The sequence below is a fragment of the Apium graveolens genome, chromosome 5, assembly GCF_009905375.1.
Source record: "Apium graveolens cultivar Ventura chromosome 5, ASM990537v1, whole genome shotgun sequence".
In the NCBI taxonomy this organism is placed as follows: Eukaryota; Viridiplantae; Streptophyta; class Magnoliopsida; order Apiales; family Apiaceae; genus Apium; species Apium graveolens.
This window is the reverse complement of record NC_133651.1, coordinates 224,603,180-224,614,202: the sequence shown is the minus strand read 5'-3', so window position 1 is coordinate 224,614,202 and position 11,023 is coordinate 224,603,180. Positions and strand designations below refer to the sequence as shown.

The following is an 11,023-nucleotide window of genomic DNA, read 5'->3' as shown; positions in this document are numbered from 1 at the left end:
TGACCGGAACAATTATTTTTAAAATTTTATGTAATAAAATCTCAACTGACAAAAATTAACTTTTTACTCTCTGTAAATTTTATTTCCCTTCAATTTTTATTTGTTATTGAACCTCTAAGCGTGAGTTTACTTTAAAATAATTGTATTAGTAAGTTAACATGTCAGATTTTTAACTACATATTTTAACAGCATTATATATTATATTATATATTATATTTAGATCTGTATTTTGCACGAATTATGAGTTTCAGTTTTATGCAATTAATAATGTGATATTATTATTTTTAATTTCGGGCCGTGTTTCGCACGGGTTACCAACTAGTTTAATTAATATATAAATGTGATTTGATGAAGACAAACGAATATTTGAAGTTATGAATTTTATATATTAATTAAATTTGATTGAATGCTGATTATAATTACTTTGTTGATTACTGGTTATTTTTAATTGCGGAAGGGATGAAGGATCCTCCTATAAGTTCCCTCATTTGTGAATAATAAGATCAACAAAGCTAATTTAACCTGTTTTTTTTCCAAACTGCAAAACAATTCACCATTCATTAAATCCACCAAAGCAGCCACCCTTATTAATACCAGAGCAAACCATAAACTGAAATTCGCCAGGACCAGGAGCTCTTAAAACTCCTCTCTAATCATCACATTAGTTGCGGCTATTCCATGCGTGTGCATAAAATCATTTCTACTTAGTGTTACAACCTTTATTACTCAATTTGGTTGTCCTAAAACATAGGATATGATCAAATTATAGACAGTTTTCTCGTCCCGAGTTGAATTTGAAAACCAATGTGCAAGGGGACCAGCGACTCTTGAAAGGAACACCAGGTAGCATTTTATTAAGGAAAATACAAACCTACTGTTATAGCCAAAATTTGGTATTGGATCATCTCGGGTCAAATACGGGTTAATTGGAATTGAATTGGGGCAAGAAGATGAATAATTAGGTTTTGGTCTACATTGTATGAAGCGAAGACGCGCCCTGTATATGTAGGATGCGTCCATGATTGTGTAGGCTGTACTTTGGGTTGTCATGTAAAGAGATGAGCAGGAAGATATTGAAAGGAGGAGGACGCGCCCAAGACGCAGGACGCGCCCAAGGCGCAGGACGCGCCCTGATAAGTAAAAATAATGGGATGAGCTGTATAGGTAATAAGGTTGCCAAGCAAGGAGAATATGTGTATTTTACAAGGGGAGGACGCGTCCTGCCTCCTGGAGATGCACACTTTGGGATGGTTGAGCTTGTTCTCATTCAAGACAAAGCAAATAGAGATACTTGAAAGATATAGCAATATGTGGAGTTCGTAGCGTCAGGACGCGCCCAATCGTTCAGGACGACCTATGTGTGAAGAATGCATGATCAAGAGTAAGTTTAAAGCAAGACAAGCGTGGAAGGAGCAATGGAGGATTATTTTCACTAACATATTTGTTGCAGGTACTCTTTGAAGAATTCCCTCCTTGAGACGGTCAAGGAGGGGGATGTCCGTGAAAAGCTTGAAGACCTCCAGGGGTATGCCTGATGATTGAAGGCCTCCTCCTGTATTCAACGGGTGTCCTCGTTGGGGATGCGGGGTTAACTTTGGTGTGTGCTTTGGGAACTCTGTTCTTGTATTCAATGGGTGTCCTCATTGGAGAACTTTGGAGTCATCCTGCACTTTGCACCCAAGAGCTTGGGATCACCTGTCCTGCTATCTGGTGGGTTATCCTCATTCGGGGGACAGGGACGCGTCTGGCATTTGGGGTGAACCGTGGCTATACCTGCGTTCGTAATTCAAGGGAGATAGCTGTAGCGGAATGTTATCCTTGCGCAGGGAGATGCATTATCCGTGAAGTCCTGCGATTACAAACGAGCCTTGGGCCTTCGCGGTTGGGCCTCATAGTTGGATATTCCTAAAGCTAGCGGAAGATGGATTCTGGACCGGGCCTGGGAATAAGAAGTCTAAGCCCATTAGATTTCTTATTCCCCAAGAACTACGTGGGCTTGATTCCCTATAAATAGGGATACGTAGGCAAATTGTGAGGGGTCGGAAGCGAGAGCCATAAGGAGCCACCACCAACCCTAAGCAATCTCAGCCCCCAATTTATCACAACCACCACACTCCGCTCACTTTTCAGGCGAGGGACCACCATCGTAGATCTTGATTCCGGCGAAGAACCTCAAACTTTGTTGATACCAAATTCCTCCGTCAACAAATTGGCGCTAGAAGGAGGGGTGCTCATCAAGATCATAATCTCAGGAGGAAGAGATGTCTCGTCACGATGAAGGTTCTTTGACGCAAGAATTGAAGGATAGCCACAGAGGAGTTGCATACAACGGCCACGAAGGAGATCCGTAAAATAAATATTTTTGGCCAGGGGGGTCGAAGGAGATTTGAATGTAGTATCCACGGCCACGAGGGAGATCCATGGATGATGATTTCCAGCCATGAGGGTTGAAGTTTACAACCATGGCCACAAAGGAGCAAAATTGGATGAAAAATTCGGATTTGGTGGGTTAAGCGATTTGCTTACACTGTTTGGGCCGTATCTCGAGTTCCGTAAGTCAGATTTGAACGATCTTACAGCCTACGCGAAGCTTATTGAATTCTCTTTAATTCAGAGATGATATGGATAGGACAATCCAAGTTGAGCAGCCCGGAAACAGAGGAAAACAGCAGCTACGAATTTTTACCAAAAAATCCTATTTATCTTAGAAGATTGCAAGAAACCCATTCCATTAAGAAGATTGGGAGAAACCTATTTGGTATAGAAGATTGAAGAATCCTATTCTATTTAGAAGATTGAAGAATTATATTCTATCTAGAAGATGGGAGAATCATGTTCTAATTAGAAGATTGGAGAATCCTATTCCATTTAGAAGATTGGAGAATCCTACTCCAACGAGAAGACTGAACAATTCTATTTGATTTAGAAGATTTAAGAACACTATTCAGTTTAGAAGACTTAATCAGGCGCAAATCTGAGGACGATCGGGAGGAGAACACTCCAAGAAGAAGGCATTACTATCATGAGCTAGTCATCGCCTTTAACAAGATCCATCAAGGTAACACTCAACTAGTTTCGTTGTATTTTACATTACTTGTTTTTGGGACTTGTGCAGGAAGAGGATTGGGAAAGAGATTTGGCATGGAGAAAATCCCCCACAAACTCTTAGGACGCGCCTTGATTAAAATATTTGGGGCCCATATGACTTTCAGCAAATTTCAGGAAAATTCACCGACTGGACACGTCCGTCCCTCTAGGACGCGTCCTCCAGGTAACATTTCAAGTTCCATATTAATTGTGTTTATTGTAGGTAGGAAATCTTATCAGGAAAAAATCTCATGAGTTACCAAGTGCTGCGTCACAATATATTAAGGCGCGCCCTCTGCATGTGAAACATTCAGTGGAGAATTGCTCTCCCAGGGCGCGCCCTCAGAAGAAAAAGTCTATGGAAGTTTTCAATGAAGATGTCATGATAATCAGATGAGTTATAGTCACTACTTGAAGAATGGCTCGACTGGAACTAATTCCTCATCTTTCAAGACGCGCCCTTTCCTTAAGGCGCGCCCTCAAAAAAAAATATTGATGGTGAGGTGAACTTTATTGACCACAAGGAGAATCTTAATATTGGAACTTCAAGAGAAAAGAATCTATCAGAGTAGAGGTACCATGAATCCTAGGACGCGCCCCTTAATTGTCAAGGTGAGGCCCCAGGACATGAATGAGCTCCTTCATCTAAGGATATAATGTTATATCCTCAACAGTTATAAGTAAACTCTCCAAGGCTATCTCTCTCAAGGCGCGCCTTTATTGAAATACCCATGTGATCTTCCTCGATATTACATACATGATTTATACAGAAGCGAATGAAGTACAATGATCTTCCTAGTATGTCGAGAGTTTAGTTTCAACGAACGCGCCCTCACATCCTCAATAATCTGAGTGAGTTTTCAGGACGCGCCCTGAGCATATTTGGCTCATATGTTAAGGCTTCTTCTTTCGATATGACTACCAAGGTCATCTGGTTGTCTTTAGCAAAAAGGGAATGTGGGAGTTGCATTAGTTCAGATGAGGAAGATGAGGCTACAAAGTACTTTTGACAAGGTGCACGCTCGGGGGGTAGGTTACCTCTCATTAGTTCTGTGGTGTTACATATTGCCACATGAGTAAGGTACATGGCTTTTCCTAAAAATAAGAGAGATGCTTAAGGTCGGAAAAATACTCATGTTTAAGGAAACGCTCAACTTTAAGAAAATGTCTCTGAGAGTGAGATGCCCTTTATCAGATGCCACTTCGTGAGATGCCTCGTTGGGAGATGTTTCAACAAGAGATAGTTTCTGCATCGCTTGAGCTTTGTTGAAGATAAAAGCCTTCTAAAAATATTGATCTTTGATTTAGTTTTGTTACATGAAGATTTTGTAGAAGACCCTTGTCGAGGTAGATGCTCCTCTTACAAAGGACGCGCCCTCCAAGGATGTTAGCTTGTCGAGGTAGACGCGCCTCTTACAGAGGTAGCTCCCTTAAAGAATGATTTCCCTTGTCGAGGTGGATGCGTCTCCGACAGAGGACGCGCCCTCCAAGGATGATTTCCCTTGTCAAGGTGGATGCGTCTCTGACAGAAGACGCGCCCTCCAAGGATGAATACCCTTGTCGAGATAAGACGCTCCTCTTAGAGAGGACGCGCCCTCCAAGGATGAAGACCTTGTCGAGATAAGCCACTCCTCTTAGAGAGGACACGCCCTCCAAGGATGAAGACCTTGTCGAGATAAGCCGCTCCTCTTAGAGAGGACGCGCCCTCCAAGGATGTTAGCTTGTCGAGATAGATGCACCTCTTACAGAGGTAGCTCCCTTAAAGAATGATTTCCCTTGTCGAGGTGGATGCGTCTCCGACAGAGGACGCGCCCTCCAAGGATGATTTCCCTTGTCGAGGTGGATGCGTCTCTGACAGAGGACGCGCCCTCCAAGGATGAATACCCTTGTCGAGGAGGATGCGTCTCTGACAGATGACGCGCCCTCCAAGGATGAAGAACTTGTCGAGATAAGCCGCTCCTCTTAGAGAGGACGCGCCCTCCAAGGATGTTAGCTTGTCGAAGTAGACGCTCCTCTTAGAGAAGACGCGCCTTCCAAGGGTGATTCCCCTTGTGGAGATGGACGCTCCTCTCATAGAGGACGCGCCCTCCAAGAATGATACTCTTGTCGACGTGGACGCTCCTCTCATCGAGCAAAACGCTCCTTGTAAAGAGGACGCGCCCTCTAATGATGTTAATTATTTGAGGAAGACGTCACCTCTTTAAAGGGCGCGCCCTCTAAAAATAGATGATTGAAGAAGATTGTAAAAGTTTTGACTTTGATTTGAATAAATGAATCACGCTATTTGTCGAAAAGATGAGATCAGCGGTTTGGAGTCATGATTTGGAAAGAAGCAGGAAATCAAATATAGAATGGTATTGTGTCATCGGTGGAAGGATCACTATCACCAACAAGGCACGTCCTCCTTGCGTCAAAGATTATTTATTACTTGAAGATCAGAGAGCTAGTGTTTTATTCTGGTCGCGCTTTCCTTAGTGCGCGCCCTCATATGATGACCCTTTCAGTTTAAGGCACGCTCATGGGAGACCAATATTGGGATGAAAAAGTTAGAGAACCCTCAAACCTTTGTTAATGGATTGTGCTTTTCCAAAGTATGTGAAGTGCACACTTTTGTATAAATTCTCTTGTTTCTTACACCGAGTTAGCTCATGTAAGCTTAGAGATATGGTACATAAGTGGTAAGCCTCTCTAGACAAACCAAGGTTAAAGTTATCAGGAAGAGAAGGGGTATTCATAGGTGAAGGCGGGAAGAAATGTGAATAACAATTGTGAACGCGGCAAAGAGTGAGAGCGCGCCGTCATGGTCAATAAGGAGGATAAGATTCCGAAGACGCGGCCTTAATTGAGAATCCGCCCTCATAGAGGAAGATGTAGAGGACGCATACTCATACGAGTGGAGGATGACACAAATTTTTGCTTGGATGTAGATATTAGAATTCCAATTTTGTTTTCAACTTCATATGGAATTCGGGGGGTAGTTGTTATAGCCAAAATTTGGTATTGGATCATCTCGGGTCAAATACGGGTCAATTGGAATTGAATTGGGGCAAGAAGATGAATAATTAGGTTTTGGTCTACATTGTATGAAGCGAAGACGCGCCCTGTATATGTAGGATGCGTCCATGATTGTGTAGGCTGTACTTTGGGTTGTCATGTAAAGAGATGAGCAGGAAGATATTGAAAGGAGGAGGACGCGCCCAAGACGCAGGACGCGCCCAAGGCGCAGGACGCGCCCTGATAAGTAAAAATAATGGGATGAGCTGTATAGGTAATAAGGTTGCCAAGCAAGGAGAATATGTGTATTTTACAAGGGGAGGACGCGTCCTGCCTCCTGGAGATGCACACTTTGGGATGGTTGAGCTTGTTCTCATTCAAGACAAAGCAAATAGAGATACTTGAAAGATATAGCAATATGTGGAGTTCGTAGCGTCAGGACGCGCCCAATCGTTCAGGACGACCTATGTGTGAAGAATGCATGATCAAGAGTAAGTTTAAAGCAAGACAAGCGTGGAAGGAGCAATGGAGGATTATTTTCACTAACATATTTGTTGCAGGTACTCTTTGAAGAATTCCCTCCTTGAGACGGTCAAGGAGGGGGATGTCCGTGAAAAGCTTGAAGACCTCCAGGGGTATGCCTGATGATTGAAGGCCTCCTCCTGTATTCAACGGGTGTCCTCGTTGGGGATGCGGGGTTAACTTTGGTGTGTGCTTTGGGAACTCTGTTCTTGTATTCAATGGGTGTCCTCATTGGAGAACTTTGGAGTCATCCTGCACTTTGCACCCAAGAGCTTGGGATCACCTGTCCTGCTATCTGGTGGGTTATCCTCATTCGGGGGACAGGGACGCGTCTGGCATTTGGGGTGAACCGTGGCTATACCTGCGTTCGTAATTCAAGGGAGATAGCTGTAGCGGAATGTTATCCTTGCGCAGGGAGATGCATTATCCGTGAAGTCCTGCGATTACAAACGAGCCTTGGGCCTTCGCGGTTGGGCCTCATAGTTGGATATTCCTAAAGCTAGCGGAAGATGGATTCTGGACCGGGCCTGGGAATAAGAAGTCTAAGCCCATTAGATTTCTTATTCCCCAAGAACTACGTGGGCTTGATTCCCTATAAATAGGGATACGTAGGCAAATTGTGAGGGGTCGGAAGCGAGAGCCATAAGGAGCCACCACCAACCCTAAGCAATCTCAGCCCCCAATTTATCACAACCACCACACTCCGCTCACTTTTCAGGCGAGGGACCACCATCGTAGATCTTGATTCCGGCGAAGAACCTCAAACTTTGTTGATACCAAATTCCTCCGTCAACACCTACACACGGATTTAGGACAACAATCCTTAACAAATTCCTCAAAATAAAATAAATTTTGACAACCAACGACCTAGAAATACAAAACAAAATGCAAAGCTAACTTAGCAAATTCATTTTTCATATATGTAACCACGTCAAGTGAATTCTTGAGTAAAGTTCCAGTTCCAACTGCATCAGTAAAAACACTTGCCTCAAATAGAAGAACCAGATTGCGGAGTTTCCATTACATAATCAAGAACCAAATCATCCACCACCATATCTTTTAATTTCTCATTCAGCAAATTCACAATCTCCGCACTTGAATTCAACACCTCAACTCCATCAAACACCATAAGTATAGCTATCGAAAATCCTTTAGCTCGATCCAGAGAGAAATTTTCTCCAAAGCTGAATTGACGAATTGAACTCAACTTCCTCCAAGTTTCCCTGATCACTTCCAACACGTAGTCTTTCTGCGCAGCCAAATTATCTTTCAACTTGAGAAACACGACTTTCGAAACAGATCCTGGAGCAGGGGCTGATGCATCTTCAGTGATCCAGTCAACTGCCATGATATCATCTAGCAAAACTATTGTTCTGTTGACGAGGCTAACGTGTGCAGGGTGTACAGCATAAGCTTTGAGATCTTCCTGAGAGTTGTAGCGGCAGTGAAGCATGTGAGTGAAGCTGAGCGAGGATGAGGAGTGTGTGCGCAGGAGTGGACCTGCGCTAAGATGGACTACTTCTTTGATTGAGACTAGGTCGTTAAGGCCGTTTATGGTGGCTGCGATTTGAGATGGCTCCGTTTCGGGTTTGAATCTGTAGAGGACAACATGTTCGATCATTTTGGTCTGGTAGATTAGATGGTCAGCTTTTACTAGTTACTAGTACTACATAATATGATGTATCCTATAATTATAACTAGGCTCTAACTGAGGGTCGTTGGAATCTTGATAACCTTTGGTTGTTGGAATTTGGATAACGTTTAGGTCCATATTCAATTGAATGGTGATATTTGATTTTTCTGAAAGAATAATGATTATATTTGACATAAAATTTTTATATTAAAATTAGAGTTTAATTTTTTAAACTTTATTGAGAAACATGAATGGCAAGAGAAAAAAAACACCAAGTTCATTTTTTCATTTTCCAACTTAAGTAAATTCTTGAATACAAATCGAAAAGGCCAAGCACAATCCGAAAACGGGTAGTGCTGCTGCTGCTTGATCCAATTCCAACAGGAGTAGTATAAACACTTATTTCAAATAGAATTAGAACCAGATTGTAGAGTACCGGTCATACTGTCAAGCACCAAATCCCTTAACTTTTCATTCAACGAATTCATGATCTCCTCATTCGAATCCAGCACCTCCACTCCATCAAACACCATAATTATACCAACCGAAAATCCTTTAGCTCGATCTGGAGAGAAATTTTCACCAAAGCCAAACTGATGAATCGAACTAAACTTACTACAAGTTTCTCTAATCACTTCCAACACGTAATCTTTCTGCGCTATACCATCCTTTATCTTCAGAAACACAACTTTTATAAAAGAACCTGGAACAGGATCTAATGCATCTTCCGTAACCCAATCAACTGCAATGATGTCATCTATGATAACTGTCCTTTTGACGAGGCTAACGTGCGAGGGGTGTACAGCATAAGCTTTCAGATCATCTTCAGAGTTGTAGCGGCTGTGGAGCATGTGAGTGAAGGTGAGGGATGATGCCTGAGTACGGAGAAGTGGACCTGCCCTAAGATAAGCCACTTCATCGATTGAGATTAGCCTGTTAAGACCGTTCATCATTTCGGTAATCTGAGACTGTGCAGCGTCGGGTTTGAATCTGTAGAGAACAACATGTTCGATCATTTTGGTCAGGTAGAAAAAGTATAAATGGTAAACACTTTTTCGTAAACTAGTTCAACCACTATATATAACCAGGACTAGGACCCAAACTACAAGCTCAAATTTAGACACTCAAATCTGCAGTTCAAGGCTGTAAGCAAGAGTTGTTGGAATCTGGATCACCTTTAGCTGTTGGACAGGTTGTAGTTCCAACTCAGAAGTCGAGATCAAGATAATGCAACTGCTGTTCATTATATTAGTTGAAACTTTTGATAAATTAAAATTCGAATATCTTATCTGTTTCTTAACGAAATCAAGTCATTCAAGTAATTTATTTGAAACTCTTGAGTTGTACTCTCTAGTTTTGTTATCGATTTGTGAGAGTGATGACTCTCTTAAAAATTTTGTTTCGGATTTTTAAATTAATTTCGGGTTTTTAATTTTGATTGTTTGTTCATATATTTTGTGATATATTTTGTGATGTATGATTATAGATCGTGTAATTTAGGGTTCATACATGATTATTTCGTGATTTTAATTAAGTTTTAATGTCTCTCCGAAAAACACCGTCATCGTAACGTTTTTTGTGTTTTGGATCGAATGGTAGCTTGTTTATTGATTAAATTTGTTAGGTTAAACTTGTGTGTACATAACGATTCGTTTGTGTTCAATTTCATCGACACCTGGGTCGAAAAGTTTGATTTTGTTGCCAGATTATTTGACGAGTCTACAAGCATACTTCAGTTTTTTCCGGATATGTGATTCGTTATTCGACTGGTGTTACTGATATTATGAATGAGATGATGGGTTATTGTTAAATGTTTTTGGCTTAATACCTGGATCGAACGGAGCCGTTTGAGGCTGTTATTGTTAAACTTTTATATTCTCAAACCGATTATTTCGAAATTAATTAACTCTCAGAGGTGAATCCAGATAACATTTTTTTGCATTCTCTTGTAGGAGGTTGAAGGACGTTCAATGTCAACAAAAATCTGGTCGTAACACTATAGCATTATTATAATTTTAGAAAGAATTTACCGACCCGCTATATATATAAAAATACCATTTGGTAAGTTTACATTTATATAGATAATACAATTTATATATTTGTACCTTAATATAAATTAAATAGTCTTTCTCTTGCAAATTTTTTGCTAAAACAGTACGTGTGGATTATTACGACAACTATATATTTTATACCGAATTTATTATTTTAAAATCAGAAAATCAGTTTCAAATCATTGTCAAATTTAATATATCGGATTAATTTCGGTAAATTTTCAGTCATGGTTTTCAGTCTATTTTTTGATTTTAAACCCGTTTTGTTCAATCCAATAAAAGTTGTACAACATTTTAACCGGGCATGCATGTAGTCATGTAGATCGCATCGTTAAGCTTCAAAACCAAATTTAACAAAGTTCATAAAAGAAAAGAAAGAATGAAATATTAAATAGTTTAAAGTTATGAGTAAATCTTAGCGTACATCCTAGTTCATTACAAAGTTACGTCTGACATTTTAACAAGCATTTACATCTCTGCACTTATTATTTTTGTACTTTCTCCACTGTTTTCTCTCTTTTAGTATATTAAAAAAAAGATTTTTAGTTATTTTAATCAAGTAAAGTTTTCCTCTAATTATTAAAAAACTATTTGAACTAAAACTCAAAATTTTAAATGTTAACAAGAATACCTGTATAAACAAATTAAAAATATTTACTATAAACAAAATTTTATTCAATAAAAATATAGAATATAAATTAATAAAATGCTACACACAGAAATCGATGGTATTTTC

The 11,023-nt window shown here is 40.4% G+C and overlaps 1 long non-coding RNA gene across 1 annotated transcript; it reads right to left on the bottom strand.

Annotated features, from left to right (window-relative positions):
• Window positions 1-827: 827 nt before the first annotated feature.
• LOC141724886 (uncharacterized) lies at window positions 828-9,655 on the bottom strand. Its single transcript, XR_012576925.1, has 2 exons — window positions 7,400-9,655; window positions 828-871 (listed from the first exon to the last, which is right to left on the bottom strand). It is a non-coding gene; the product is annotated as an uncharacterized LOC141724886 (long non-coding RNA).
• Between the last annotated feature and the right edge of the window lie 1,368 nt (window positions 9,656-11,023).